The sequence below is a fragment of the Halyomorpha halys genome, unplaced genomic scaffold (genome assembly GCF_000696795.3).
Source record: "Halyomorpha halys isolate HHAL.00 unplaced genomic scaffold, Hhal_1.1 Scaffold844.1, whole genome shotgun sequence".
Taxonomy (NCBI): domain Eukaryota; kingdom Metazoa; phylum Arthropoda; class Insecta; order Hemiptera; family Pentatomidae; genus Halyomorpha; species Halyomorpha halys.
In genome coordinates this window covers 343,954-350,084 of record NW_027111153.1, presented here as the reverse complement: position 1 = coordinate 350,084, position 6,131 = coordinate 343,954, and the positions used below count along the sequence as shown (strand labels likewise).

The 6,131-nt window shown below is 28.0% G+C and overlaps 1 protein-coding gene across 1 annotated transcript in view; it reads left to right on the top strand.

The window, feature by feature from the left end:
* The window catches only part of LOC106686597 (probable maltase-glucoamylase 2), a gene marked incomplete at its 5' end in the record, with an annotated part of 22,216 nt that overhangs the window by 10,119 nt on the left and 5,966 nt on the right, over positions 1-6,131 (top strand).

Sequence of the window (6,131 nt, the reverse complement as noted above, 5' to 3'; positions counted from 1 at the left end):
TTACAATAAGTTTTGACTTATTGTAAAATAATACTCATCAGGCAACTTATACTTTCAATATCTTACTTTGATAATTTATCCGTTTGAGAAACATCTCAATATTGAATGGGTATCATCTAAAATATCGTAATATTAACCATATTGATAATTAATATAGTAATAATTAACTCTCTTAGACATATTTAAATTTATGTTACATTTTGAAATTTCATTTAATATGTATATATTTATTGCATTGATCTATTACTTCCTCCCTAGAGTACTAAAATCGAATTGTTTCATGATCAAGTTCATTGTTGAAAAATCTGTATTTATATATAAATTATGGAAAAATGTGTGAAATAAACTACATAATACGTAATTTGTCCCCAAAAATTTTGTTTTTCACTTCGAAATTAACTATTTTGTGAGAAGCAAATGATTTTTGTCTATGAATCCATCACCTAAAGGAAAATGAATGACTTTTTGGTTATATCTATAACCAAAATCTGGAAATAGATTTCTAAGACCAGAATTAGAGATGTGACCATTGTTGTCTTATTTGTCTTCATAAACCTTCACAGTTTTCACAAAACAATTCCTTATTGTACAATATATAATAAATTAATGTAATGTAATTAAAACCACGTTTTTATAGAATTATCACTTGATGTTTAACATATTTTAAAATGACAATGTTGGTTTATCATTTATTTAGTTGAAATTTAGGATGAAATTCCATTACATTTACAGAATAATAAATATATCTTTTTCTTGTTAGGTTTCTATGCGGAAATGAGATATAAATTGTGAGGTAGTTACTTCATTGGCCTGTTTAATTTAAGTTAATGAGCGATTGAACAACGCAATTGGTGAGTCAGGAGCTTCAAGTGTCGTTGCCCGCTACATTAGGTCATATAATGTTCATCACTCGTCGATGAATTGGAAAGTTTATATTGATTTGTCTATAAATTGTACAAAAAATAAAATCTCTATTATATAAAAAAGTTTTAAGTGATCACCGTGTAATATTTTATGCCATTCGTTCTGAAACGTATGCAATTCCTGTTGATTGTCATTTGCTATGACTATAAAAAAAAATCATAACGGCAGAGTTTTGAAAAAGTCGGTTAATGTGTAACAATCTAAAAAAACAATAATTACTCATTGACTATTGTACGGGACTATGTCAAGGTGCAGGAGCAAAGACGGAATAAAAATTTAGTGCAATTTAGATTAAAAAGTGAGTACGAACATTGTTTTTAGAGAGGCACTAAACTGAAGTATAAATTAAAATGTTGAATTGAAGATTGAATTTTTTTTTCTCCCTGCACTAAATTGAAAATAGAATATAATCTAAATTATAGTTATACAATTTGAGCAATTAATATTTTGCTCTTGAGTGCAATTAAATGAACCATTGTATAATTCGTAAAAAAAAAATAAAAAACTGCTCACATCATACTTTAGAAATTGGTTTCAAAGTTCTAATTCTTCACCACTAATTTCAAATTTCTATTTTTTCCAAAATTATTTTACAACCCTTTTCTTCAAACCACTTGAACTTTGGGAATAGAATTTTTCTGATTTTATAAAAGTTTAATTATTGAAATTCAATTTTTTTTTATTTACAACTGTGTAAAAATATATATTACAAGTAAATTTGATGTAGGTGATAATATGACATGATACAAACATGTAGATAATCTATTATCCATTGCTAGAACTCCAATAACATTTCTAAAGGAGAAGATGTCGAGGCCATCTTCGTTTCAAACACCTAGGAAGATTATTATGTAATGAAGGAGAAGCCTTTAAAAAAAATGGGTTACTTGATTTGTGACAAAGTAAAGAGCATTAAGGATTTTACGAAGGATTTTGGACTATAAGGATTGGATTCGGGAGGAATCCAAAGGTTTAGTGGAGCCCCAAAGCTAAAATTGAAGTTATACACACAACTCACAACGCTTACATTCACTATTTATCAAAACTAACATAAGCATTAAAAAAAAAATAATTTTAACTTTAATTAATTCTGCTTAATCATTAGCTACTTGTACAGTCTATATTTTTCTTCCTGGTACCGGCAATGATATACCTAATCTCTCATTCAACAAACACCTGTTTTTGTTCATACAATTAATTTTTATTTTTAAAAAAGTCCTTGATTCTAAGTCAAGTCATATTCGAGTGGTGAACGTACACACAATAGTGGGGGTTTTGCAATGCCCCCGCTATATTATTCACTTTTTCTCTAAGCTTTGGTAGCAGTCACTTCGCTCAAATATATCCGTACAATCTAAACCCCTCAAGTAATGGTCAAACAACTTTTCACTTTTATCGCCTGCCGGTCGGATGTGAAGGGAGTAAGGAGCTTGAGTGTTTTGGAAAGTGGAAAAGTGATAGTAAAACTAGATAAAAGAAAACTATCGAAACTTGAAAAAAAAAATATTTTGAAATAAAATTTGATTTTTGATTAAAGTGTAATAATCTGAAATAAAAAAAAAAATTCATCATAACTTTCACTTACAATAATAATTCCTATTTTAGGGATTCTCCAGATTAAAATAACGAATATCAAATTGTCTCTGTTCCTGCCAAGGTCACAACAGTATAAATAAAGAAAACCATGCCGTGTATATATGGATACGATTAGAAGAGATCGGAATATTTTTTAAAAATCCTAATAAGGTATAATAAAATATATTCTGTAATGAGCTAGGTTGTTTCACGTACACGCTAAAAATTATGCGAGACTTAGTTATTTGGACTGAGGGGACTTCCAAACGTGTGTAACCGTCCAAAACTTGATTTCGAAATTGTAAACGATCACAATACTTCCTTTTATTTATATTTTCATATAAACGTTAGTGAAAGTAGAGTTATTTATTGAACAATTAGTTATGGACAATAAAAACTAAAATAAATTAATTGAGCTCTATAAACTTAAGTTTTATTATTTTTATAATATCCTTGTGAAGAGCATTATAAAATACAAATAAAAAATGCCTTTTAGTTATTTAAATCATTTTATTTTATTAAACTTTTTTTTATTCTATTTCTCTATATGTTATATGAATGAATATTTGACTATGATACTTAAATGTCCTTGGTTTATAGAAGATTGTATTTTAATTCTCTTCAATAAATACGCAATAAATAAATAAATTTAATGAATGTTTCAAAGTAAATCTTAGATTAATTAATCCACTTTCAGAAACTTTTAACAGTATGCTCTAAAACGAATCATGGTAACAAATTCTATGCGTTAAATAAAAAAAATCAAATTTCATATATAAAATTTACACTTTCTTGAGACTGGTTTTTATTATTTAAATAAAACAAATTTTATCCTATTTAAGTTTCAAAACAATTTATATTTCTTTTTGAGTCCGACGTTTCGGCTAATTCGTCCATCCTCAAGGACAATCTTAATTCAATTTTAGAACCTCATCAATTTAAAAAAACTTTATGCAGTCTATTCTGCCCAAGTCATTAATTTCAATCAGCAATTACCATATTTTTCAATTCAACGTATTAAATTAAAAATTAAAACTTTTAATGATAGATTATTTTCACTATTATAATTTATCACAACTTCCGTTTAATGGAATTAATGACCTAGGCAAAATAGCTTTTTAAAAAGGTTTTTAAAATTAATGTGGTTCTGAAATTTTATTAAGGATTCTTGAGGATGGCCGAATTGGCCGAAACGTAGGACTAGAAAAAATTTGTTATGAGACTAAAATTGGATAAAATTTATTTTATTAAGATTCTAAACAAAAAACAAATGTTATTTTAGAATTAATAAAAAAATATTATTCACCATTTATTAGGCTATCAGAATTTATGTTCATTTTATTAATTTCTTAATTACAAACACGGCCAGGTTCACTTAGCAACAGTTTATATGAAATAAAAATAGAACTTATTTAATCAAAACGAATATAATAAAACAGTAACCGAAGGTTTAGTGAAGTTTTTTTTTTATGATTATGTGGTCCAAATACTCTGTTATGATTGGTTTCTATGTATCTGGCGGTGTTTGAAATTGCGCACTTGTAGTGGTTTTTTTTCTCTATGAAATCATGCGTTTGAGAGAATTTTTAACATGTTTCTAGCCTTTTTTTTTTTTTTTTTATGAAAGGGAGTTAATATTGGATAGAGAATGAATCAATGTCTACTTTTTGTGAAATAAATGGACCTGGCCAGGTTCACTTTGCAACAGTTTATATGAAATTAAAATAGAACTTATTTAATCAAAACGAATAAAATAAAATAGTAACCGAAGGTTTAGTGAAGTTTTTTTATGATTATGTAGTCCAAATACTCTGTTATGATTGGTTTCTATGGATCTGGCGGTTTTTGAAATTGCGCGCTTGTAGTGTTTTTTTTTTCTATGAAACCAAGCGTTTGAGAGAATTTTTAACATGTTTCTAGCCTTTTTTTTTTTTTTTTTATGAAAGGGAGTTAATATTGGATAGAGGATGAAACAATGTCTTCTTTTTGTGAAATAAATGGACCTGGCCACGTCTGTAACTGAGCTACTGCTATGCATAAACTTTTTTCTTAAGCAGTATGTAAATAAGAATGACAGTTTTTAAGTGATTATATTTCTAATAAAAATAATAAATTTAAATTGACCTATAATAAAATGGAAAGATATGTAGATTTGGAGCAGGCAGCTGCTGTTGAGGTATGCGGGGGACTAAGCCAAGGCAGTCTAGTAACACCTCCCCGGCTAAGGAGAGTCGTTGGTGAAAGTCTCTTGGGAATATTTAAAGCTTCCATTGGAAGAGAAAGACAGGCCATGTCTGTTATAGCACCCTTCTCTCAGGTTCCGATTACTTGTTACTGCACCTCGAGTCCTGTTACAGAAATCCAATAAGTAACAGGTTACCAACGGGGTAACCTATCGTTTAAAATTAATTAATAATTTGATTACTAAAATTCTAAAAGACTTAGGTGGGAGTTCAAAAAGTAACAGCTAAACTAAAATAAAACCTATTTTGAATTATTTGAAGAACGTTATTGTCTTATAGACTTTATTTTATATTGATTATTTGCCAAGTAACTCGTTATTTAATGAGGTTACTTTGTAAGACCTTTCTCAAATCTACATTCATTAGAAAATTGCCCACGTTTCACCCAATTCCAGGATAAAAAAATATATTTACCTACTTAAATTTAAAAAAAAAAACCAATACTCCAATACGTATGTTTGATGTACTTGATAATTAACAGTGATCTTAATATTACCTACAGATCCACTTGTACTAGCCCTAGGGATGGGCTACACGGACTGAATTACATGATGTAATTAAAAATAATTGAATAAATTATCAAAATTATATTTAACAGAATAATAAAACGAATATGTACCTTAAAAAAAAATTAGAGTGAATATAAATTAAAATGAAGAGTGAGGTGTAGATAGTTGATAGTAGATTAATAAATTTGGAATTACACAAAATATTGAATTGAATAATACAAAATAGTTGATTGATAACCATGGAATAAGACAGTAGCAGATTGATAACAGTGAAAGATAAAATATAATATTATACAGGTAAGAAAATATGTAAGTAGTGTCTAGATAATTGAAAAACAATTTGAATAAACATAGTTGATATCTATAACATATTAACAATTATATTTATTCTTATGTTATGCATATCTTCTTATAATAATATTATAATATCATTATAGCTATTTTCCTGGAACAGCCTGTATTGCTACTAACTAAGTTATATAAAAGCTCTAAGTTACTAAAACTTGGGTAAATTTTAGTCCAAAATAGATATTTAATACCCATGCTATCAATTTTGCTGGGCAGGTGGGCAGACTCGTGCAGTGTTTACCAGCAGAATCCTTCAGTACAAGAGCCGGGAAGAAAAAAAGGCAGTTATCTCACCCCAATTTTTGATTACTTTAATGAAAACTATGTATAATTAATAGTAAAAATTGATGAGTCTACCAAGTATAAGTAAGGGAAATAAAAAATGGCGGCTGTTTCAAAACCTTAGAAAAACATTTTCGTTCGGAGCTCTATATCTTAAAAACTAACAACACTAGAAATCTATGAGAACATTATTTAAAGAAGAGTAAATTTGCTGAAATATGAACCCTAAATGAGCTACTTACGTCAAATA